This window comes from Carettochelys insculpta, chromosome 2 (genome assembly GCF_033958435.1).
Source record: "Carettochelys insculpta isolate YL-2023 chromosome 2, ASM3395843v1, whole genome shotgun sequence".
NCBI lineage: Eukaryota > Metazoa > Chordata > Testudines > Carettochelyidae > Carettochelys > Carettochelys insculpta.
In genome coordinates, this window is record NC_134138.1 from 21,696,757 (window position 1) to 21,723,811 (window position 27,055).

A 27,055-nucleotide genomic window follows, 5' to 3' on the forward strand; every position below is an offset into this window, starting at 1 on the left:
TCCAGAAGATCTATCCTCACTGGGTTCATCTCCTGGATAGCATAGCTGTACCCTGAATGAGGCTGCAATGTAGATGCCTGGGGCTGGGGGTGCGGAACTTAGGTGCAGAGTGAGTTTAGATGCCTACAAGTTTAGGTGACAGATGAACAGGAGTTTTGCAGATTGCCATGGTGCCTAAAAATGGGACTTGGGTGCCTATGTACCTTTTGTGGATCTCACTCTTAGTTCCCACTAGTTAGTGGGATTTTGTATAGTACATCAGAGTATGGACCAGAGTCCCCTCATATTTCCTCCCCCCATCCATGGGTAGAATAATTTGTTCTGCGCACCAAGGCATGCAGATGTGCACCGTCACTAGAAACATTGGCAGCTGTGGGTCCTCTGCTAATCAACTGGGCAGCATCTGAATCTGTCATGGGTGGCTCAGCTTACAGGAAACACTGGTATGGACAGCAGCCTGAGTGGACATATACACGAGTCCTGGCAGGAGCAATGGTGGTAATAAAGTGGGTAAATAAGTTTGTGATTCTGTGTTTTCTATTCCGTACTGTCTACTGAAGTGGGGTTGAGGGGAATTCAGTCATCATTACTGTTGACTGTTCCAGCATTAATCTAGAGTTTCTCTTTTTGAAGAGGAAGTAGCCGAACCCATTAAACTTCCTGGTAGCTACACCCTCTCTTACCTCTTAGAACCAGTGCTCGAAAACAAATCACCTCTGTCCATAGTGCTGTTCTTCCTCTTAATGCTGTGTTTATAAATAGACAAAGCACTGAACCCTGAGGACCCTCCACCTGCTTTCTGATTCCACTATTCTCTGCTGTTTCCCACCTGTCCTAATTTTTTTCATGTAGTTCTTGAATTGTAGCACAGACACTAGCAGCCTTGAAATTACTCTTGTTGAGGCTTTTGGCATTCTACATAGCTTGCCTGTTCTTCGTTGTGGCCAGCACACTCTAGCGCTGATGATGCAGCCATGCTAAATTTAAACAATAAAGAGTGGCTCACTACAGAAGGTGTAGCAACTTGAAACCAGCTAAGGCATCTTGGGGATTTTTTTTGAAAAAATGTTTTTGTGCATACATTTGTATTAAAGGCTTCTGTCTAGAAAACAGGATATCTGTTTCACTGGTCTGTTCCTGCAGCTTAGCCTACATGTGAAATCTGCCTAATCCACAGTGTGTGTGACAACTTTGACTTTAACAATTTCCCAAGTAATTGTCAAAAAAGGAGGCTCAGGACTCCAAGAGAGGTGCTAGGAAGGAGCAAGTGAATTTCTAAGGAACCAGTTTTCATGCAGATAGTATTAAACAGTATGTTGAGGGTTGTGAAGACTTTTTTGTAAAAGCATGTGAGTATTTTAACAATTACAAACAATGTAATGAGCGGTTTTAAAAAAAAAAAAAAAAAAACTACTTGATTTTTTTTTTTAGCATTTTACTTCAAGTGAAGAGCCAGGACAGGGTGGTCACTGTGGCAGCAATTATTTTGATATATTTGAGACAAAGTGTGTGTGTGTGTGTGTGTAAAAAAGTAATTAAATGCTAGGTGGTGACAGTCTTATAGTAGTAGAAGCAAAGAAGTTATGCTCCTTCCTGTCTCAATAACATCAATTCAAAAATCGTGAGGCAGTCATGAAACAAGTTGTGGGGGTAGCAATCGCTTTTTGTCATTCTAGTTTTAGAGCCTTCTGTACCTAATACCCTAGAAACCTGTTTTGGATGAAAGCTGAAAGTCTCATGTAATTGCTGGTTGCTAGAAGGTTGTCTTTGTTTAAGAATAGTATTAAATAGCGTTAAAGGTCGTAACGCCTACCCTCTACCTGCCCTTCGTTAACTTAGGGCAGGAGAACTAAGTCAGCAGGGAGAATGGTATTTTCCAGACCAAAATGATGTCCTCACAGCATGTTAGGTCACACTATGTGAATGACACCATTTTGTTCTACAGGGGGCTGCGCTCCCCCCTGTGCATGCAGTGCAAAGTCATAGTAGGTATATTTCAAGCACCTTAAAGCAGAACAACATGCCATCCTCTGCAGCGGTGACTGCAGTAACTCCCTCTCCTGAGGGTGCAAGCCCCAGTTTGGAAACTACTGACTTATGAGCCTGACAGGTGGAGCTCCTACCTTTTGGCTACCCTAGTTTGCCCAGGGCTTCTCTCCAAGAGCTGGGCCTGTTGTAGAAGGTGCTGCATAAGCTGGTACTAAATGACACTGCAGAGATGCTCAGACCCAGCTGGCTGATCACCCCCACCCCGCGGCTGCCAAAGGACCAGGGAACGTAGGCAGCTGGCTGGCTAAGGCTCTCTGGCGCTGGGCGTGGGTGAAGCATAGCTGGAACCTTGCTTCCTGCAGCCCTGGTGTGAAAGGTGCTGGGGCTGGCTGGCACCCAATACTTGCTGCAGCTGGAGCCTGGCTGAACTGGGGTGATTGGGGGATCTCTCCTGGCACAGGACCAGGCTTGCAGGGGTGCTCCACAGACCCTCAGCTGCCCTACGGGCTGTGGGGTGCATAGGCCTCCAGCAGAGGCAGTTCAGGAGGGAAGGTTAAGAGGAAGCAAACAGCGTGTGGGTTTCCTGTGCAGCCGCTACGCTTTCCACAGGGCCCTCTGGCTGCCCGCCCGCTTTACTTTACAAACTGTTTCGCGCACCGCGATCCGCAGAGTTTAGGCAGGTGCATGCGCATGCGCAAGGTGTAAGCCACCGCCGCGCAGGCGCAATCACCTGCTTGCGGCGCCCGGTGCATCCGGGTCATTCGTACGCCCGCACGGCTCTCCCTGGTGGTTCCCTCCTGGTGCCAAGATCGGCCCGTCGCCGCAGCGGGGTCCGGCCGCAGCGCTGCTGCGAGCCGAGCAGGCAGAGGCGGCTGCGGACTCCCTCCACGCCCGCCGGGCCGGCTCGGTGAGTGCCCGAGGCGGGGTGCAGCTCCCGGGGCGGAGCGGGCGGCTCGGCTCCCCCATTCTAGTAACCTCGGCGCCCACCCCTCCCCCCTGCGCTGCCCTCTCCCGGGCCTTCGTCCTCCCGCCACCCCAGACTCCTTGCGCGGTGTTCAGCCTGGCGCCTCCCGCAGCGACCTTTTCCGGTGACCGGCCCTGTCCAGCTCCGCTCGCCCCGGTGCGCGCCGTCTCCCCTCCGTCACATCCCTGCCCCCAGCGACCCCCTGATCCCTCACCCGCCCCCACCGACGCCTCCCTGTCCCCACCGGCCCCTCTGCTCACCTCCGTGAGTTCCCCAGCCCCACCAAACCCTCCCCGCCCTGCTTCCTTACCCCACCCGCACCGATCCCTCCACGCCGCTCAGCTCCCCACCGACACTTTTGCACCTAGTTACCTTCCTGACCTGCTCCCGCACCCCTTCTCCCTCGGCCCCTCCTGCCCCCCACCAACTCCTCTGCTCGTCTCGCTGAGTTCCCTATCCACACCAGCCTCTCAATACCCTCCCCGACCTGCTACCTCATCCTGCCCAACCAACCCCTCGGTGCCTCTCAGCTGCTCGCCCACCCCTCTGCACCCCCGGTGAATTCCCAGCTCCACCCATTCCTCCATTCCCCTTTGTGACCTCCCTGCCCCCTACCAACCTCTCTGCTCACCTCTCCTGACCTGCTTCTTATCTGGACTCTTCCATGCCTCTCTGTGAGCTCTTCACCCACACTGACCCCTCAGGAATCCCTCAGTGAGTTCTGTACTCTCCACCAATCCTTCAGCACCCCTCAGTGCATGGGACATGAATCTCTGCAGAGAAGCTCAGCAGAAAAGTTTGTGTGTGCGCGCGTGTGCACGCACAGGTAAAGGATGGAATGCCGTACCGGGATTTTGCCAACCTGCTGGTAGCTTAAGCCCCCCGGGGCACAGGAAGAAAAATGTGAATGAATGCTGTTAACCTCTTTCTTCAGGCTAAGCTTGTAGAAGGAACATCTAGTTTCTCTAAAAAGCTAGGGTTAAAATATTCAGCCATTTATCTAGACTGAGTAAATTGTTGAATTTATAGTAATATTGGTCATGAACTGAAGATTAGGTACAGTAATAGAATATTACCTGTGGTAGTAGATGACTGTGACTCAAACGGCTGTAGTTTTATCTTCAGTTTGGGTGAATTCTTAAGCCATGAAAGTAAAGTACTAATTCAAAGTTTATTTAAAAAAATGGAACTGATGATGAAATACAGTTTGCAGGACATTTACTTGCTTTGATTTTAAGAGTATGTGGGAGAAATATAGTTGAGCCTCTTGTTTGTCACTTTGCATTTGAAAGTGAAAATACCAAATGACTGATATCTGAACTACAGTTTTGTAGACTGTTGCTGTGAAGATTCCTGGTATTTTTCTCCTTATGCTTTTTTCTGTGCATCTTCATCAGCATCATTGACCCTGATTGCAGTGATAGTTTTACCGATACTAGCTTTTTGATGAAGTGGTGGAGTCTCATTGTTCATTTAAAACTTTTCTAATGCTTCTGATGGAATGTGCAATATAGGTGCAAGGCACCCTTTTCAAACATGCATTGACCCTCTCTGTTACACAGAAAAATAATTTTGTAACTTCGGTCTTGGTATTTGCACCTTCATTATAATTTACTCCATACTGTCTTTTATTATAAACTGAACATGTTGATGCTTTACACATCACAGTACAAACTCTAATGAACTAAGACTTGCAACATACCAGTGAGCTACGGAAGAATTATGTCAACTTTATGAATTGGCATGAGTAGGGAACTGGGGAAGAAAGGTTAAATGATTTATCTAAGGTCACGCACTAAACTTTTGGCAGGACTGGAATTAGAATACAAATATCCTCCCAGTTGTGTGCTGTGCTTGGTAAATTGCCCTTCACCACAGTGTACAGATTTAAAATGTTTTCCAGTGTTCCGCTTCCCTTAGCGCAGTGTTTCAAATTTTATTTGGCTATGGAACCCTTTAAAACTTGAAAGAATTTTGCCGAACCCTATTCTCAGGCTCTACCCCCCTCGGTCCCCAAACCTGCCCCCCATCTCCAGCCTGTGAAATGGAGTCTTGAACTGGACGAAATGAATCATCTGGCCCAAAAAATCCCATGGGCAACAGGTTCTGCACCCCTCTTTTACAGGATAATAAACATGAACTATTTTAATTCCTTATCAGGCTTTATCTGGCAGAATACAAAGACACAATATCAAATCTTTATTGAGGTCTTATCTACACAGGGGATTTTAGCAATCGCAGATCACCCTTTGCTGTAGCTGCACTGATGCAAACTGAGTGCAGATAGTTTAATGTGCACTTGTCATATTTCTATTTGAAAACTCCATAAGTGATTAGCACAAATTACAGCTTTATATTATTATGGTAGGGATTTGCATTAGTACAGCTATAGTCATGGCTGAAGTGCCCAAGATAGAGAATGCCTATATAAAGCATCAAAGGCTGAGTTTTATTCTTTAATCTATTGTTCATGGATATTCCCTTGGACATAGTTGTATTTGTTCACTTTTTGTCTTAATTTTTAATGTTTTTTCCAAACAAAACAAAACAAAACAAAAAAAAGCTTAAACACCAGCTCTTCCACCCAGACTAAAATATTTTTGCTCTTTAAATTTTTTTATTTGTTTTGAAGATCTAATTGATATTGGATGTAATATCCCACAAAAAGAGTACATCAGTTTAAAAATCATACTCCTCTCTTTCCTACCATAAGTAACAGACTAACATGGCTCCCTTTCTGTTACTACCATAGATAATATATAGGATAATTAGCTTCCTGTATCTTCTGACATCTTTAGTAACTTGTTTATCTTGACCAGTTAAACATAAGCTTAATTTTTCCTCCATATCTGCGCAGCAGCACTTCTCTTGAGCAATTGAAATATTCTCCATCACAGCTGAAAATCTTGCCGTAATCTTCATCTACACCTTCATCACATTTTGCTTACAGTATTGCTGCTTCTCCTTTGAGTTCTCCAAAGGTTTCTGCTCCCAGGTTTCAGTATATGCAGAAATTTACACTTCACTTTCTCAGTCATTCATAGTATTGTGGTCAAGTGAATCCTGGCATCAACTTCACAAGATTCAACTTAATTTCAGGACCTGTTTTAAACTTGCACTATTAAATTGTCTCTCACTCAAAAATTGAGATTGGTAGCCAAATATAGTACCAGTTTTTGGCAGTATTTTGTTTGTGTCCATAGAACATATGCATATGGTATTTTCTTTTGTTTTTGGTGGGTTTTGTATTTTAAGATACCGTAAACTGACACCTTGTCCTATTTTGAGCATTTTTCACTCCTGATTCTGTTATCTAACAGTGAAACCACTTTTATTGAATTATAGTTACCTTTAATGAAAACTTCATGCTAATATTTTGTGCACAGTGTAACTGTTCCATATGTTACAGCATACATAGCTAGTACATCATTTCCCCCATGTAAGTTCCCGCCAATCTTTTCCATCTGTGAAGATTTTTCCCATCCATGTGGGAAATAATTTATTTTAAGTGCCCCAAGACATGTGAACATACACCACTAGGAGAAATGCAAACCTAGCCATGGGTGCTCTGCTCATCAGCTGGATAGCCTTTGACTCTCTCTTGAGTGGCTGTACAAGCACACAGAGGACAGTATTCCCCACTTCCCTTCCTGAATTGAAACACTATACTCTGTGGCTACGTCTCCACTAGTCAAAAACTTTGAAATGGCCATGCAAATGGCCATTTCGAAGTTTACTAATGAAGCACTGAAATGCATATTCAGTGCCTCATTAGCATGTGGGGGGCCGCGGCGCTTCGAAATTGATGCAGCTCGCTGCCGCACGGCTCATCCAGACGGGGCTCCTTTTCGAAAGGATCCCAGCTACTTCGAAGTCCCCTTATTCCTATGAGCAGATGGGAATAAGGGGACTTCGAAGTAGCTGGGGTCCTTTCGAAAAGGAGCCCCGTCTGGACAAGCCACGCGGCGGCGAGCCGCGTCAATTTTAAAGCGCCATGGCTGCCCGCATGCTAATGAGGCACTGAATATGCATTTCAGTGCTTCATTAGTAAACTTCAAAATGGCCATTTCGAAGTTTTTGTCTAGTGTAGACACGGCCTGTGTGTGCTCGTTCAAAAAATTCTTATATATTCACTAATGACAAAATTTCAAATACTGAACAATTACAGAAATTAAGATTATAAACTGAACATACATCACACACCAATGCAGTAAAAGAGCTACACAAAGAAGAAAGAGGATTGCTTCATATGCAATGGACAGAAGCCATTAGTAGGAAACTAGAGCTGCATGTGTATCCTTTAGAGTGTGTTAAGTACTCAGAGGCAAGAGTAAATATTGCCTGTCTTAGAGTGGCACCACCATCTGTCAATATAGGTGACACACAGTTGACCCCAAATGCAAGAATTTGAAAATATCTAACCCACCTAGTTCTGTAACACAATACCAAGGATGCTAGAAATGCTGGCATTGGTGATAAAATGCAATGATTGGTCCATCAAATATGACACCAGTCTTATTTGTTGAAGACTGCTAGGTCTGCAAGCAAGTTGACAAGATCCATGTCAAGAATATCTTGCAACATGAGCTGGTTTCTTGTATCAGTCGGTTTTTGTTGACTGTGTTTACATGAAACAAAACAGCAGTCATGTAGCACTTTAAGGACTAACAATGATTTATTTGGTGATGAGTTTTCGTGGGACAGACCCACTTAATAAATCATTTTGTTAGTCTTTAAAGTGCTACATGACTGCTGTTTTGTTATGTTAGAGTACAGACTAACATGGCTACCTCTCTGTGTTTACATGAGGAGTACTAAGGCCCAATCTAACCTAAATAAGTGGCTGTAGATGGAGACAGACTTCACAAGATGACACCTGCAGTCACTGAAGTTTGAGTTCATGGGTAGTACACTGGCCATCAAGTGATGTCATCAAGGACTTTGACAAGGTTCAGAGTCTACATTGAACACAAGCTAGTAGCAGGTAATATGGACCTTGACTCCAACAGGTGTGAAGGTATCAGTACAAAGCTTTACAAGGTCTAACAGCTACAGAAGCAAGCAGAGTGCATCAGTTGAGTGCAGGTACCCAGCTACCTCAGCAGAATGCTGCACGTGATCCTCAAGATATTCTGAAGCTAATCATGTGCTCCTGTGAGAGCAGTACAGCTTGTGAACCTGAGATATGGCTGTTGCAGTACCAAACTGTCATGTGCTCAATTCTGTGCATGCTAAGGCATTATGGTATATCACAATATCCTAGCAAAATCAGCTCTAGGATTTGCAGATTAAAATGGGCATGACCTATATCATACATTAAAACCCTGAACTACGGTTTGAATAAGTGAGAATCCTAGCAATTATTTATAATTTATAATTCTGAATATAACTATCAAATATTTAGTTTGACTTTTTTTTTTTTTTACCTTAAGCAGAACTTTTCAGCTTAGATTTTATATGCCCTAGGTAATATAATTCTTATTGATTGTTAGGCAGGGGATTGTGGCAAGTGTGGCATCAAAATGATATTTCAGACCTGCTCAGCAGTGATAGTGTCATCAGGCAGATGTTTAAAATGTGTGATTTTGAGAAACAGAATACACAGAAAACTTCATACAGGCCCTAAGGCATGCTTGAGTGGCTGCTGGATTTATTTCTTGAGCTTCTGCCATCTGCTGCAGGCACCTGGATTTCTGTCCTCAAGTCAATCTAATTTCAAGTCGCACCTGAATAACATAACAATACTCTTTAAAAGTAACTTTATTTTGTATTGTGGCCAGTGTTCCCTGCTATTTTTTCCATCCATGGACAGAATAAATATTTTGTATACCAAGGCATGTACAGATGTGCACCACCAACAGAAATACATGCTGTGGGCAATCTGCTAATCAGCTGGGCAGCACCTGAATCTCTCCTGGGTGGCCACCCAAGGGCTCATCTTACAGGAAGCATTGAGTGGATCTATGATATGGATTACAAACTAAGTTTACAGATTTAGAGCATAAAAGCCTAAGTAATACCTATTACTTTTCTCTATCGACTCAAGTATCGTCAATTTTAAAATTGTTCAGTTAATGTTGTTGGGTATTACACCTTTCCCTCTGAGACAAGATATTACACCTTTCCCTCTTTTGTGGTTTGTCAGATTTTCCTGTATTTAATAATGTATTTCTTTCCCCTGTTACATGAAAGACCCCATGTTGACTACCCATATGCTTGTCACTGAGAGTCCCAAGTTCATCTTCCTCTTAACTCCTTCCATGCACAGGATCTATCCTCTGTTTGCTTCCCATTCTTCTCAGTATATTATTTTCTTCTACCTCTATCTTCTTTTCTTCCATCTTCATAAGTTCCTCTGTTTCCAAACCATAGAGCTGGCAAGGACAAACACATACAGCATAAACTTTTTCCTTTCAGTTTGTAACTTAATTGCTAGTCCTACAGTATTCCTGCCACCTTTTTCACTGTTGCACATATACTTCAGTCTGTCTTTACTTCACTGTCCCTGGAAAGAGATCTGGAGAACTCAAGTACACTGTCCAAGTACACAAACTCTTTCTCTTGATTCAGCTTCTTTCCTGACTCTTCCAACAGCTCTTCTTTCACCTTGCCTGCCTTCATAAATTCAGTGTGAAAGACCCGACAATATCTGCACAGAAGAAACAATGGTATTTGTTACATAAGGCACGACAAAAAAAGTTAAACTGGGAAATGTTTTTCTCCAGTTTTTCATGTATAGTAATTTTAGGAGTCATTTGAAATATGGTAACAAGTTTTCCAGCACAAATATAAATTGATAATGTCCTTGTAAGTAGTATAGGAAACTGAGAAAAATTTTAAGCAAATAATCACGCCTTTTAAGTGGGTTTGGTTATGCTTTGTTCTACATACTACTTCAGATGGAGATTTGGTATGTTTAAATGAGGGTTTTCCTGATCCTGTTATAAATGTTTGATACGTAAGATTAGGTCAACTTTAGGAAAAGTAGAACAATAGGTATATAGTTAGATACAAGGCTTTTTGTTATCTTTCTTAAACTGTCATCTTCTAAGGTGTCTTGTGTCTTTTTTTAGCCTCAGGAAAATTTAACATACCAAAAATGAACGCATCAGTCCCTTTGACGTGCTTAGTTTTGTCATTTTTGGTCATGCTTATGTTTACTTTGAACTTATGTAGTTAATGGTGATTAACATGCAACACTTTTCATTGTACCATGCACAATCTTACTGGTGAATTTTCTTATTTTTGTTTACTGCCAGAAGTTAAATGTACCTAAGCTAATTCAGACCTTCTGCCACAAAAATAGAAACACTCCTTTCCTTCCTTGCAAAAACACTTTTTTCCTTCAGCACCTCCTTGCCCCCAAATCCCGTGGAATGATTCGGATGGCAGATGGTGTCTTTTAATTAGAAAGCTAAATTCCATCAACCACTGCCTTTATGGATTACTGTCCATCACACAATTATAATATTGGCATAATTAATAATTTACTTGTATGAGAAGATCAGTGGAGCTGTGTATGCTGTCCCAGAAGAATGTTTTGTCCTAAATGCCTCAGCATTTCCTCAACATGGAACACCCTGGAAATTAATTCCATTGGCATACCTTATGTGACTCCTAAAGTCAGTTGCAAGACACCTGCAGTTCTGAGTAGAACTGTCAATTGTATGTCAGAGTCCTCTGTTTTTGGGGAGACATTTCAGGGTTGAGTTGCATGAACTGTCAGAGTGAAGGATAGTTGATGTGCTACAGGGAAATAAATGAGTGGGTCCCAAAAATTGCAGTGGAACAGCAGCTTTTGTTTTGAGGATTTTTTTGGCAAAGTAAATTGACCCACAAAAATGTAACTTTAGAACATTAAGAAAAATGATGAAGAGGACTTGTACCTATGCCTTGCATCCTTCAGGTCTCTTGGTTCTTCCTCTGCCCATATTTACAGTAGTCGACATCTTTACAGAAACTTTTGGGTGAACGAGGATTCTTGGTCAAGGGATGCATTCTGTGTCTCTTATCCTATATTGAGATGCGAAGCTAGTTATGTTATCTCTGGAACTTCTGAGAATGATTATTGCATCAAATACCATAAGTTCTAATTGTCAGTACACCTTTGCTGCTTTATGGTGGGAAGACTACTTTTGCAACCTTTAACAGCTAAATTGCATTTCCACTTTAATGTCCATTTAGGGAATATTTCATACTTCCTATATTGAATTGACTTTTAAAACACTGACCTAGAATTTGGAGCTTTTTTAGCTTCTTTACCCCTTTCCATGTGCAAGTTGAACCTCTCTCATCTGGCACCCTTGGGACCTGACCAGTGCGGATGACAGAATTTGCCGGACCACAGGAGGTCAATATTGTATAGCAGCATTATGAGCACTTCCACTGCTTAATGGGCTCTTAGAAGACATTTAGGGGGTAGACTACAGGTAAATGACACAGAACACTGAGAGCCAGGACTGGTGGATGCAAACAAACTTTATAGGACTGCAAGAAACTTGGCCAAGCCTATGAAAAGTGATCGGTTAACTAAAATCGTGCCAGACCACGGATGTTGCTGGATGAGAGAGTTCCGGATTAGAGAGATTCAACCTGTATAACAAATTGGCTTTTTTGTGTCTGAGGAAGCAACAGTGGGCTGAAATTCCATCTGTTTCCACAATTTGTTCATTTTTTTTAACTGTCTCTGTAGCTGTAGGTAACTGAGATACATTGGAAGGCACCATAAATATATATAGTACTTATCCACTTTCCTTTAGCCCTTTTTACTATATGGTGAGAAAAACCTTGGAAATATATTCACACTAGTGACCAGTTACCAGAATCAGAGTTCAAAATAAAATCTATCATTTTACACTATTAAGTCCAAATGTAGCAAGCTTTCAAAATGCTAGTGCAGCATATATGGTGTTAAAAAAGGAACATTAAACTTGTATGGCACATTAGAACTTTGAGAGGGATTCCCAACCTGGACAAAATAAAATATTACAGTTGAAGGTTTACCTTAAATACGTCCTTTGTTAGTAATTGCTGCCTATCATTATGACTGAAGTTGCATGGTATTTAGCTGAATAGCATTTTACAGTTTTTCATAATTTTTTTTTTAAAAGTAAAACATTCCTGTTTTTAGCTTTTCAGGTTTATGTAGTAATCAAAGGTTGCTGTGTATTTGACAAAAGCATGTCCCTTGTTTAAATATACAATCTGTATAAATCTTTATTTACTAAAGTCAATATGGAGAGCCAGTAGTATATTTTTAGTGTGATATTACCTTTTAAAAGTGCTTGCAAATATTTTTACATCACTGTTGACTAAATGATTGGCTAAATTGCTTTGTGTTCTGTTAGTGGTAGTGAAATAAAAGTAAAGTAATGTGGCCAAGTACAAGTGTCTTGGCTTGGTGTCCATGAAGTTTTTTGAAATGTCTTTATAATCTGCAAAATAAATTATGGTTTTATTGATAGCTTTTATTTTTTAACAGTAATGAAATTTGTCCTAAGCAATTAAGTTGACAGTTGTTTAATCCTAGTGGTTTTCTGATAAATGTAGATCACAATAATACACAGTTATGGGATTTATTAAAAGAAGGCCTGGTAGTGTCATCAATTATTAATGTTGCTTAACAGTTCTAATTATAAGACCCTATTTTCAATTTCTTGAATGTTTCCCAAACTCTATTTGAGCTGAAATTTGCTATGCCTGATGTCTGTGTCAGTCTGACTGCTCAGAAGAAGTTCACCCAAAACAGTTCAGCTATTTGTCAGAGTGAGACTGAGGAAAAATGTATATCTAGCTCAGGTTGAAAACAATTCTAGTGACTCTCTCTTTGAAATGCTCTAGCATTCCTATGTTTTGCCTCTAGAACTTGAAATGTCTACACTACACGGCTTTAGTGACAAGTCACTTTTGCTGATAAAACAGTAGAGGTGTGTATTCTGAAATACTCCCTACTACTGATATAACTCCCCTGCTATGCCAACATAATAAAACCACCTCAACAAGAGGCATGGGGCTTGTGTTGGTGTAGTTAGGGCACCCTAATGTTTGTATAGCCCTTGTCCTTATACTGGTGATTGGTTGTAACTCCTGTTAATTTCACAACAAAGCCATGAAATTTATAAGAAAGCTGGGCAGATAGAACCAAGCTGCATCTACTCCCTGGAGAGCTGGGAGGCTGGACCCTACTTCTTGCTGGAAGTTAGGGGAAAAAACCCTAGATGGCTTCTCTCTACCCCCGGTAGAGAACAAAGAGGTGAAGCCATGACAGCTGGGCTCTTAGCAGGGTGCTGTCAGTGGAGCTGAGATACCAGGCCGACCCAAGGAGGGTAATGTGGACAGCAAACGTCACAGTAATTAATGTGGTGTCTGTAAGTCAACTTCACATAGAGTGACTTATCTTTGTAGCATAGACATAGCTTTAGAAGAGTGTCAGATGCTTTCTTTCAGGAACATGCCTTTAACCCTGTACATGAAAATTCACCCTTGCTTGGTCAGTTTATAAGCCTTTGACAAATCGGAGTTCAAGTATGCCCAGCAGAGACTTAGATTTTTAGCTGTTAAAAATCTCCAAAAATTTGATACTGTCCATCCTTAATTCTCATCCAGTTCCTACGCATAACAAGACTGCACATCATCCCACTTCTGGGCCTTAGGCTACGTGTATACTAGACATAGAAGTCAACTGCTGATACACAATTTTAGCTACACCAACTGCATAGCTAAAATCAACTTATCAACGGTCAACTTCAGTGTCTGTCTATATGCAAGAAGTTCAGTGGGAGCATTTCTCCTGTCCATGTTCCTTAATCCTTACTGCTCATGAGGAGTTCCAGGAAAGCACTGTTTTGTGCATGCGGGAAACAAAATCCCAGAAGATCAACCCTGAGCGTGTTGATCTTCTGTGGTAGTATGAACATTGCCTTAGAAATGAACACTGACTGGTGGAATTTTGGTAATGTAGGTTTGGAATTATGAGCAGTGGCTGCAGAACTTTTGGATGTGACAGGCCACATTCCTGATAGTGCTGTGTGATCTCTACAACACCAAAATTTCTCATTACTTGTATTCTTGTAATATAGTTTGTTAGCTTTTTACAAAGGAAACAAACTTAATGTGACTCTTCCTTGAAGAAGGGAAGGAAGTATGAAATGAAGGCAGTCACTTTGTGCTAAAACTGTTGCAGCATACTTTCCATATTGTTGCTATTGGTGAATAGAACTAAACCACTAACTGCAGCAAATAAAAGTTAAACTTTTTAGTTTTGTTTGTGGATTTCCTTGTTGTATGGACTTGTGACCTATGAAGTCACTATAGCAGCATTAGCAGTTTGAACATGAATCATAGAATCATAGAAGAGTAGGACTGGAAGGGACCTCGAGAGGCCATCGAGTCCAGCCCCCTGCCCTCATGGCAGGACCAAGCACTTTCTAGACCATCCCTGACAGCCATCTATCTAACCTCTTCTTAAATATCTCCAGTGATGGAGATTCTACCACCTCCCTTGGCAATTCGTTCCAGTGTTTGATCACCCTGACAGTTAGGAACTTTTTCCTAATGTCCAATCTGAACCTCCCCTGCTGCAATTTCAGTCCATTGCCTCTTGCTCTATCCTCAGAGGCAAGGAAGAACAAGTTCCCTCCCTCTGCCTTATGACACCCTTTTAGATACCTGAAAACTGCTATCGTGTCCCCCCTCAGTCTTCTCTTTTCTAAACTAAACAAGCTCAATTCTTTCAGCCTTTCTTCATAGGTCATGTTCTCTAGACCTTTGATCATTCTCGTTGTTCTCCTCTGGACCCTCTCCAATTTCTCCACATCCTTCCTGAACTGCGGTGCCCAGAATTGGACACAATACTCCAGCTGAGGCCTAACCAGCGCAGAGTAGAGCGGGAGAATGACTTCTTGTGTCTTGTTCACAACACACCTGTTAATGAACTCTAATTGCATTCATTTAAGTGAAGCATGAGACTGCAAATTACACAACTTCTACTTCAAAGAACATGAGAAATAAATTCAAATATTGCCACAATCTTTGTCATGTTGTGCGGCATAAGTCTTTCCCAGCGGTTGAGGTTTGAGGCTAGTTAACTGTGGTGTCCAACCATTAATAGCCACATTATTCTGAAAATATATTTGTTGTTCAAACCAGATAGCCAGCTCTGGCTAGTGGCTAGCCTGTTGAACACCACAGGGTTAGAATAACGTAAAGTTTTGCAGACAACAACTAGAAAGGAATGTGAGGGCAACAGGCAAGGGGAAGTGTTACAAGTGGGTTATTTAACAAACTGTTTCACTGCTATATTTAGTGACTATATATTAACTGTTTCCAGATCTGAAGAAATGGGTCTGCCCCACAAAAACTCATCACCTAACAAATTATTTTGGTAATCTTTAAAATACTACATGACTGCTGCTTTTTTTGTTTTGTTTTCTCACTGCTATATCATTACTTGTCTCTATACTTAAATGGGAGAATGGCAAGCTATTTTCTTCCATCCTGTGAAGCAAAATGAGACTAAAGTCCTTTACTACTCTTTCATGAATTGTGAAAGTGAGCAACAAAATAACAACAGAACTATTCTCCTCTCTGATGGTAGAATGCTATTCTGTCTACAGTTAGCTGGGTAGCTGAAAAATAATAGGCACAGTGCCTACACAACCATCTTGAATCCATACTTGTTTTTTAAGATGCTGTACAAACAGCACTAGTGTTGGATTAGACTCCTTTCATCCTAAGGAGAAATTTACCACCTTTTCAGTGTATCAGCTCAAGATGTTCAGACTGGTCCGTCAGGACAGTATTCTAAAATACAGGATGTTTCATTCAGTGGTTTACTATTTGACATTCTTACCTTTTTGTGGAAACTTCCTCAGTCAAAATGCTGATGTGAATGAGTCTAATGCTGACTCCACATGCAGGATATAAAAGAGATGCTTACATTTCATGTGTGTCTGCCAAAAACTGGTAGAGCCTCTGTTGTACTTTTTAAATGCCAAAAGCTCTTCACTTTACACCCCCGCCCCCCCAGCTTAAATGAGCTTTAACTGTTCCTCATGTCATATTCAAGTATGTAAAATGTCACCTTTCAAAGCACATTCTTGCAATCATTCCAATCAATTAAATAGTCTGCTCAGGTGCTGAAACGGCATCCTTTACAAATGACTCAAGCACAGTGCTAAAGTAAGTTTAGCACATGCATTAAAAGTCTGATAGGTGAAATTTCTAGGGCTGATTTTTATCTGAACAGAGGTCAAAGAAGAAAAATAAACCTGCTTTGGCCTTCTTTGTAGTTTAGTTAAATAATGGTTTTTATTTCATACTGTGTTTGATGGGAGTAATACTCAAAATTCAGAAATTAGATTAAGATTCTAGTCTTTGTGTAAATCCGGTGTCTTTCCTTTTGGGGTGCCAGGTGCCAAGTATTAACTTAAAATTAAGAAGATGTGAGAATAGTCATGCAATGACAATTTCAACTCTGGTCCAACCGGATTCTGCCTGATGTGCTGCACCCTGCTCTTTTTGTTCTAACTACAACACATGCACTCACTCTAGGCGTCCATTCTGCTGAGTGCTACACATCAAATTGTTCAAGTTGGGAGTATTTTGTTTAGAAAATTGTACCAGTAGGGGGCACGTGATAGAGACCGGACCCTCAAAATAGTGTAGACACAGTGAACACGAAAGTTTTACTTAACCTTTCATAACACATGAACAAAGGGTTAACAAATTAAATTAATAGATAGGAGGCTTAAAGGAAATAAGGAAGTACTTTCTCACAAAACTCTCATCTCTTGCCAAGGGAAGTTGTGAAGGCCAAAAGTATAACTAGACTAAAAAGAGAATTAAATTCACAAAGCATAGGTCCATCTATGGCTGTTACCCAGCATAATCAGGTATGCAATCCCATGCTCCTGGTGTTCCCAGTTCTCCAACTGCCTGAAGATAGAACTGGATGACGAGTGTGGAAAAAAAATTGATATGGGGGATGGGAAGTATTAGGCATCTATATAAGAAAAAGCGCTGGATAGCGGGATATGTGGTCATCCCTAACAGCAAAGGAAGGATTACTTAAAATTGCTCTGTACCATTCAGACTCTCTGAAGCCTCTGGCACTGGCCAATATTAGAATACAGAAAATTGGGCAGGATGGACTACTGGTTTCACCCAGTATGGCTATCCTGTTCTTATTGCAAGAACTCTAAATTTGCAGTCTTCTGTTGCTTAAACAGGATTGTAAAATCTAAAATTAAATTTAAAGGGGGAAAAAACCCACCTTGTTTATAAAACATTTAAAGTAACCTAAAATTCAAGTAGTAGGGTCAATTATTTGGTGTCAGCTCTACTGAAGAGATGATTACTGAATTAAATTAAATCACATTAAAAAAGGTTTTGTCAGTGCACAACATATAAAGCAGCTATAAGAATATGCCAAAACAATGTATACAATTCTTCAGTCCCATAACGGCTTTCAACACAAAATTATATCAATTACTGAATGGCAAGGATTGCAATATTCTGAAGTACAGTTTAAGGGTGCAGCTGTTTCGTACTGTGTGTGTGTGTGTGTGTGTGTGTGTGTGTGCGCGCGCCTATAGAAAAGATGAGTATGTACCAAGATTGCATGATTTTTTTTTAAATATTTGTAACTTTCCCTCTATCAAATCACTCTTTAATGTTTCAATTGAGATTACTGGCACAAAATAATGCATAGTCTGTAATCTCTGAGTTATAGTAAGTGGCTTTATTTTCATATGTAAGGAAACCACTGCAAACACAAACTATTTCTTACAGGCTGCCTCATTAAACAGAGCATGGTGCGCAGAGATTAAGGCTAAGTCTGTACTTAAAGTGTTAAAGCTCTACCATGGCAGACCTTTAAGTGAAAGTATGGCCACTGCACCAGAGCTGGTGGTGCCAGGGGTGGAGGGAGAGAAGGAGAAGAGGTGTTTTTTCAAACCCCTGAGCCAGAAAGTTACAACTCAGTGAAGTGGTAGTGTAGACATGGCCTTAAGGAGGCAGGCTAGTATGTACAGGTTAAGCTTTAGTGAGACAACTCAACAGGTCAGTGCAAATACAACTTTATCTAAGGAAAAGACTTAATATCAACCACATCATTAGGGTGCAAAACATTGTCTCACAGGCCATACTTGTCAGAATTGCGCTAAGTTTTCCATGAAAAAACTCATGTTGAAACTGTAGACATCGAACAATGTGTAAATTGACTTTCATGAGCCAAGATGTTTTAGTTAGATTAATATTGGAAGCTCTTATTAGGTGGTAGGAGAGTATAGAAGGAGAATAACAATATTTTCTATGGCCATTGTTTAAAGACTGCAGTAGTAAACTGCAAAATAACAAAGTAACACAGTGAAAACTCAATCATTCAAGGGCAGGGGTCTGCAACCCAAATAGTGAGAAGAGCCATTTTTTTTCAAATTCAGTTATCAGTACTTCAGGAGCTGCAATGCATGTGAATACAAGATAGTCGTTAATAAATAATGTCAGATGGTACTTTTTTGTCACCCCTATTTTAAGAACAGTGCACATGCTCAGATTTCTATCAGCTAGAAAGTTGTTACTCCACACCCCCAGGCTTTACCTGCCTGAGCCCCCAAATTCCACCCCATCCCCAAGTTTTACCCCCATCCCGCAAACCTGCCACACACAACCCAAGGCTTAACTCCACTCAGCCCTGCATCCTCAGGTTTAATCCTTCTCAGCCCCCACTTCTCTACGATTAACTCACCTCAGCACATGCAACTCCTCCGTTATTGCAGCTGCCTTGTCCCTGCTGGTCCCCACCTCTGGCAGGGGCAGACTCAGCCACCCCTCTCCCCAGCTCTTCTGCCAGTTTAGATTTCCTCCATGTGCCTTACAGGTGGCTCCCTGCCCTGCTGGCTTTCACTTCCAAGGCTCCCTGCCACAGCTGGCTGCTCAGTGGATTTGGAGGCTGCCGCCACTTAAAGAAAAATTAAATTCAGTTGGCTTAAGGGCGGGCAACTGAATTTAGTGTTTTTTTTTGTTTTGTTTTGTTTAAGCGGCAGCAGTGCTTGGAGCCGCAAGTGGCTCCTTAAAGAGCTGCATGCATCTCTGGAACTGCAGATTGCTGACCTCTGTTCAAGGGAGAGTACAAGAAAGACTACTTCAGTAAACATATATTTAACATTTATGTCTGGATTATTTTAAAGATACAGAATAAGGTCAAACTGTTAAGGTTCTATAAACTAACAGTTCACAACCAGGGGTCAAAGGCCCTTGAGAGGCTGCAAACTGGTTTCATGGGGTCTGCCAAAAAGGGACAGCATTAGCCTTCCTGGTGCCCAGGGCAGAAAATTAAAGCCCTGCCACCCCCTAACTGCTCCACCTCTACTTGAAACCAAAGCCTGAGCAACTTAGTTTTGTGGGATCCTATGTGGTGTAGGAACCTGGGGAATAACATCGTTTGCTGTCTCTAATGTTGGCCTTGGCTTTTATGTGCAGAAACAACCATTTTTATGGTACAGGTGGGTTGTCGAATTTTTATAGCGTGTTGGTGTAGGGAGTTTTGTGGGTCAGAAAGAAAAAGGTTGAACTGCTAAACATCATATCGAATACTACTTGTTAAAAATCCAACAGGACCATAAGCAATATTTTCAGGAAAGGACAAGGATTGGCACCAAGGACTAAAAAGTTAAAGAATTTAACCCAATAGTATAATTTTAGAAGGTGTACCTCCATTATGGAAGGACTGCTCATCTAAAGCAAAAAACTTACAAGACTGAAGATTGTGTAACTCAGACTCAGAACCAAGAAATGCTAACTCAAAACTTAGAATTAGAACCTCTGGGCCACCTAACAACAAACTTCCCAAGCAATATTTACTGCTGGAGAAAACAATTTTATTTGGTCTGTCTTTTACAAAGCATAAATATAATCAGTATGACTAATAACTTTGGAAACTTGATGCTCTTAACATTTTTTGTATATAATAAAGCAAATAAAGGATTTTTCTGTGATCTTTTACATTCAAGTAACACAAATGTTTGTTATATTTAATTTCTCCATAATTTTGAGATAAAGGCTGCTCTTCATTTTTCTTTTTAAACTTACTACTTCAGGTTCTTGGGAATTACTTGTGCAAGACTCAAATGTTAGTAAAAGAGTATTAATTTTGAATTTTCTGGGTTTTGCAATTTGAAGCTGAGCCCTTACTATTAAGTTGAATCATGTTTATATGTTAGCTTTAAAATAATTTTAGCTTATAATTTCATAATATATGCATATAAGAGAATTTCTCATTAGTATATTTAAAAAAAAAACACTCCCTGAGAAAACCCTCCTAAAATACATGTTGGCCGAAGCCTGGATAATATCTGTAGAAATGTGTAAGTTTCAGGTTTGTCCATAGATAGCATTCTTTTTTCTTGTTACCTTTTGCTAGTAGGAGTGTGATAAATCTGAAGCTCCATCGTAGTTCCCTGTCATTGCTGGATGGAATGAGAACTGTTTTGCCGCTCTATCCCAGAACTTCGTAATTGTTATGGGTGTGTGTATCTACTGTTTTACCCCACTCTGTCCTTTCCAGGGAATAGCTCCAGTTCATGCATTGGAATGAAATTTTTATTTTGTTGGAACTTGGCAAAAGCTATCAACAGTTGCAGATATACTGTTGATTCTCATCTCCTGACATAGGAAGTTATCACTACATTATTTTATACTCCCAAGTGCCAGAGTTTACTTTTGCAACTGTAAGGACTACAAACTTACTTTGTTGAGGGGGAAAAAAATGAAATTGATAGATTTGGGTCTGTAGGGAAGTATTTTCAATTACTAAGGTTTCAACATTTGCCAGGGTTCTGTGTTGGGAACCTTCACAAATGTTGAATTTCGTGAACATGGCAGCCTCCAGCTGCTGGCGCTCCCTGCCCGGGGCCCCAGGGGAAGCGGCGGCTGCCAGCGCTCCCTGCCTGGAGGAAGCAGCAGCTGCTGGCCACTAACGAACTGAATTTGCAAACTGTAGGTTCACGAATATTGAGACTCTAATGTACTAGAAGTGAACAGTTTTCAGTCCTTGTTTAAAAGACTTCCATAACTGTGTTACAGCTTTTTTCTAAAGGGCTAAAACGTGCTGAAAATAGCATTGTGCAGGATTTGCTGTAATCCTGAGTCTTTTTCTGGGTGCATGTACTTGAAGTATTCTCATTGAATTAGGCACTCATATGCTACTCTAGATTGAAAATTGGCTTCCTGAAAGATCACATTCCTAAGACTTATCTTGACAGAAATTGATTGAGAATTGCTAATAGACGTATTTTGCTATGACAAAGTGGTTTTTCAAAATTTAGGGCCAAAATTCAGTAAGTGGCTATAAAAGCATAAAATGCCCATACTGGACCAGACCAGAGGTCCAGCTAGTCCAGCAATAGCCAATGCCAGGTGCCCCAGAGGGAATGAACAGAACAGGTAATCATCAAGTGACCCATCCCCTGTCAGCTATTCCCACTTAGGGACACCATTTCTGCCCATCCTGACTAATAGCCATAAATGGACCTATCCTCTCTGAATTAATGTAGCTCTTGGAACACTGTTTAACTCCTGACCTTCACAACATCCTCCGGTAAGGAGTTCCTCAGGTTGACTGTGGTTTATTTTGAAGAAATATTTCTTTTGTTTTAAACCAGTTGCATATTAATTTAACTGGCAACCTCTAGTTCTTGTGTTACGGGAACAAATAAAAATGTTTTCCTTATTTACTTTCCGCACACCAGCCATGATTTTTTGTAGACCTCGATCATATCTCCCCTTAGTCTCATCTTCTCTAAGCTGGAAATCCCAGTCGACTTAATCTATTCTCATATGGCAGCCATTACATATCCCTAATCATTTTGTTGCCTATCAGGATGCAAGTTTGAGAGGATGGGATGATAGACCTCTGTAGACTGGTTTTACATACTTTGATCTGGATTTAGATAAGGTCCTTTTTTTGTTTGTTTTTTTTCTGGTGACTTTTAAAAGATGTGTTTCTGTGAGGGAGAACTTCAACAAAAGAGCACGTTAGAGAATCTCTTTTGTTGACAGATGTAAAGCATGGTCCTGTCTCAAACATCTTTATTTAATGTGAGTTGCAATACTTGCATGAATGGATGTTCTAATGCTTGACTGTTTTGTGATTGTCTCCAAAATCTTACATTTCTAAAAAGTGCTTTAGGATATCAAAGCAGTTGTTATGTTCTTTCTTTTCTGCATAAGAATCTCTTCAGTTGAATGCTCACTTTTTACTTAAAGTTTTTTCTTTCATGTTCAGTAAGGCAGCCTTTCTTCATTAAAATAATGTTTTAACTTTCAGTGTCTATCTAAAAATGATACTTCTGGGTTTTCATCCTTATACTTTTCTGCTTGAAGAATTTGTTTGATAGGTTTTTCCTCCAATTACTCTTCCTTGCCGGTGTATCTGGTGTATGAAACCCGGACTGAGATCTTAAGGAATGTCCCAAGACTGAAAGTAGATTGGCGGCTCATCAGTCTGCAACACAGATTAGATTGTAGATTACCTTTCACTTGAAGGTAACTGCAGGTAGATTTTCAGTCCACTATAGTTGCCTTAATGTGGCTCAGTTTGTAATAAATTGGTAAATATTTTGTTCTGACAGTGATATTTCTTGAAGCAAAGAGACTAGCTGTCAGTGCACAAAAGAAAAAGCCACATACCAGTGTCCTCAACTTGCATCTCTTATTTTCTTGAAAGACCGTAAGCAATCGCATCCTTCTTAATCACTGTATGTTTTTTTCTTCAGACCCTGGGAAATAGCAGTGTATTCATGCGTATTTGGAAAGATATCTTCTTAGTCATAGGAGCTGGAATCTCCCTACTTACCACGAGCCTTTAGTCCAGTACAGGACATTCAACATGTCCTTCTGAACTACTGTGTTTCAGGAATAAAGTTAAGGCCTGTGAAACTGAGGTGGCAAGAGGATATCTGAAATTTTCAATAAGCCATGAGGAGCAGTTGATTATCATCTCAGGGATTCTGAACGAAATTAAGAGTGGAACAAGTGAACTGATAAGAAAAATATACATTTGCTCATTAAAATCAGCTGGAGAGTAATAAGCATTTATCAAACACTGATGAAGTTGCTGTCTGTTTAGGGGCTTTGATTGCCCCAGAGACCTTGTACCTAGGAGATGCTAGGAGTTACATGTCATTGAGCCTTCTGTAGAAGGTTGAAACCCTCAGTAGAAACAGAACTATAAACACACTGAGGTATGACATGGACAGCTTGGTTTCTCTAAAGTAGAATTGTTCATTGTTTAAATCTACTAGCATTTTGCATTCATAAAACAGTACTTCAAGTATAACTTGTTTATGCTTCCAAAAAGTCTCTTAACATCTCTCACAAGAGGCTTTTAAAGAAAACAAGCGTTGACATAGTGGCAGTAAGTGTCATTCTAGGTTAGAACAGGGATGGACCATAATTTTTGATGGGGGGGCAGGGGGTGAGGGGAAGTCTCCAAGATTTTGGTAAGTGGTCAAGAGCTACATTTTTCTGTTTGGGGTGGGGGTGCAAGGCCTGGGATGGAGTTTACTTGAAAAAGGGAGCTTGGGTATGGGATTGGGCTTCAGGAGAGGACTTGACAAGATTAAGGAAGAGGTAGAAGGGCCATCTGTGTGCAGGATAAGAATTCACAACTTGAGGTTCATGGATGATACAATTATTAAGGAAAATGAAGAGAAGGTAACAAAAATGGTGTAGGTGCTAAACGAGGAAGGGAAGTGGCATGGACTGATTATGAACATCAATAAAACAAAAATAATGTCATTTGAAGATAAGGAAATAGAAAGGAAGATCAGCGTAGATGGGATTGAACTAGAGAAAGTAGAGAAGTTCACATCTGGGGAGCAGCATAACGTATGAACTAGACTGCAGGAAGGAATTAGAGACTACAATAGCGAAAGCAAGAGTGAGTTTGAAGGTGATATAAGATCTGGAAAAGTAAAGTGATTAGCTTAGGAACGAAGCTGAGTGTCTCGAAAATGTGGATTCAGCAGCATGTTGTACAGATCAGAGACATAGGTGATAAAAGATTTGAAGAGAAGATATTGACATTTGAGAGGAATCATTACAGAAAGATCCTGTGGCTAGGATAGATGTAGAAGGTCACTAACGAGGAATTATAAAAGAAAATACGGCCAAAAGAGAACCTACTACAGAAGGTTGTACAATGGAAGTTACAGCTGTTCGGACATATTTGCAGAATGAACAATCAACAAAAGAATCATGACCCTGATATTCGGCATAATGGGTGGCTCAAATAAGAGAGGCAGACCCCATGGAGAGTGGGTAGATTGGTGCGGAGCTAGTCTGCAGAAACTATGGCACTCCACACTGAACAGGGAAAGATGGAAGGAAGTGGTGAGAGAGGCATCAGACACCAATGAGTGCTGAGCCCATGGTTGATGATGATGAGAGGATGTGAGGCCTGTGAGGGAGTTTGAGTGAAGGAGGGGTTTGTGACCTGTGGTCAGTGAATTGTGTTGTAGGATCCAGGTGGGAGTTTGAGTGCAAGAGAGGATTCTGGCTTGAGGAAGCAGCATAGGAGAGGGGTGCAAGATCTTTGAGGGAGTTGTGGTCTGGAGCAGGGAAGTGCAGAGGGTTTGGGTGGTGACCTGGGGCATGGAAGTGGAGTGCGGAAGGAAGTTGCATGCCAGGAGGCACTTACCAACGTGACTCCCAGCCAGCAGTCCAGTGGGACCCTCAGACAGGATCCCTGCCTGCCACATCATCTGGCTGTCCTGTATGCCTCTCTGTAACAAGTGGAGGAGAGAGGCTTTTCACGCATCCCCAGCACAATCTTTCAGCTCCCATTGGCATAGAGAGGCACATGGATCAGCCAGTAGCTTCAAGTGGCTTGGAGCCGCTCCCTGGTGTTCTGATGAGCAGGCCACAGGCCAGATTCAAAGGCTTGGTGAGCCAGCTCTGGCCCACCTGCCTTTGTCATGTTTATTTAGAACTTGCTTCCTGTACTCTAATAGTAGACACAGTGGAGACTGCAGGTCGTGCTAATTATTGAGGCCTTGGCTCTATGCTACTGATGGATCTGTACCTTTGTCCTTAGATCTGACCCATCCTGTCATGTGGGATTTTCTTCTAGAGAGGGGTGCTATAGAGGGGGTTCCTGCACAGTTTGCAAACTTTTTATTCCCAATTTTTTATTTCTCCTTATGCATGTCCTGTACATATTTTTTTCATCACATTTTTGACCTGAGAGAGCTGAAAAAAGCTTTAAAAATCTCCCATGTTGGTTTAGCAAAGAATTTTCTCCTTTTTGCCTCGGATTCTTAGAAAATATTTAGTGGTAAATTGAAGCTAAATAACAGCACAGAATACTGAGAACCAGGACTGGTGATTTAACCAAACTTCATGAGACCAAGAGCAGCTTGGCTATACCCATGATAAGTGGTCGTCCAGCTAACTAAAATCATGCCAGAATATGGATGTTGCCCACTGAGAGAGTTCTTGATTAGAGAGGTTCAGCCAGTACAAGCTACAAACTTGAACCAGTCCTGTTTTTAGTCTGCACTATTATTTATTAACATGTAATATATTTACATGTAGAAATTCCACTAATAGTGGGGTCTCATTTATGCTGGACATTGTATGGATATCTAATGAGACAATCCCCAAAAGAGACTGCAATCTAAATAAGACAAGAAAAGAAAGCAAGTGGAATTGGTCTCACTAAAGATGAGCTGAGGAAATGAAAGTGACTTGGCAGAGGTCATATCGGAGGGTTGTAATTTAACTCTCCAGAGTCCCAGTTCAGTGCTTTTACCATAAAATTAGCATTCATATTGCTAGCAATATGGCGGCAAAGTGTTACTGGTAAGAGACGCCTTGGTTGCAGCTTTCTTTTAAAGCTACTGCAGTTAATTTCTCTGCAAATGGAAGCACTTTTTCATTCAGGGGATTCTCCACACTGGGACATGTTCCCTTTAGCATTCTCCAAGATTGAGAATGACTTGGATAATCTTTTTTTGAAACCTTTTTTAAGCTTGATAGATGTTAGGGATTGGGACTCTAATTCCCTCATTGATCTGTGTTTTTCTGTTAAATTTTTGGTTGATGGAAAATATCCAGATGCTTGGTGAAAGGTACAAATACCAATCTCTAAGGCCTACATAAAGGCAATGTCTATATTTGCCCCCTTCTTGAAAGGGGGCATGGTAATCAGGCTGATGGGAGATTACTAATGAAGTGCTGCGATGCTTGTGCAGCACTTAATTAGGCTAATTCTCCCCCGTGGCAACTTTGAATTGTCAATCTTTGAAGTGTCAGCATTCCGTGTAGCCACAGGCACTTCGAAGTGCCTGCTCTACTTCAAAGTGCCTTTACTCCCCAAAATTTGGACACTTTGAAGTTACCGCAGGGGAGAATTTTTCAAATGAAGTGCTGCATATGCATCACAGCACTTCATTAGTAATCTCCCATCACCCTGATTACCATGCCCCCTTCGAAGTCGGGGGCAAGTGTAGACATAGCCTTAGTGATTTTACTTATTGCTATATATATAAATACATAGGCTACGTCTACATTAGACAAAACTTTGAAATGGCCATGCAAATGGCCAATTTGAAGTTTATTAATAAAGCGCTGAAATACATATTCAGCACCTCATTAGCATGTGGGCGGCTGCGGCACTTCAAAATTGACGCGGCTTGTCCAGACGGGGCTCCTTTTTGAAAGGACCCCGGCTACTTCGAAGTCCCCTTATTCCCCTGAGCAGCCACCTGCATGCTAATGAGGCACTGAATATGTATTTCAGTGCTTCATTTGTAAACTTTGAAATGGCCATTTGTGTAGCAATTTCAAAGTTTTTGGCTAGTGTAGACATGGCCATAGTGGATAGGTAAGGGTTTGTCTACGCTACCACCTTCCTTCGTAGGAATGACAGTAATTAGGGTGTTGGGAGTCTACTCATGAAGTGCTGTACTGCATTCACAGCACTTCATTAAGCAAATTCCCCCCTGCAGCAACTCTGAAGTTTTAAACTTTGAAGTACCAGCACTCATCTAGCCTCAGCTTACCTGCTGGTACTTCAAAGTCCCTTTACTCCTCAAAGTTGCC

At 41.2% G+C, this 27,055-nt stretch overlaps 1 protein-coding gene across 6 annotated transcripts in view; it reads left to right on the plus strand.

Moving 5' to 3' along the window:
* The window catches only part of CYRIB (CYFIP related Rac1 interactor B), a 160,258-nt gene that overhangs the window by 28,887 nt on the left and 104,316 nt on the right, over window positions 1–27,055 (plus strand). For 2 of the 6 annotated variants that reach the window (XM_074986658.1, XM_074986656.1), the window contains exon 1: window positions 2,740–2,896. The exons of 3 other annotated variants lie outside the window; for them this stretch is intronic. The gene's annotated coding sequence lies outside the window, so the exon portion shown is untranslated. Of the gene's footprint in view, window positions 1–2,738; window positions 2,897–27,055 lie in introns of those variants that run through there. One more of the 6 variants, XM_074986662.1, reaches the window with a different exon arrangement.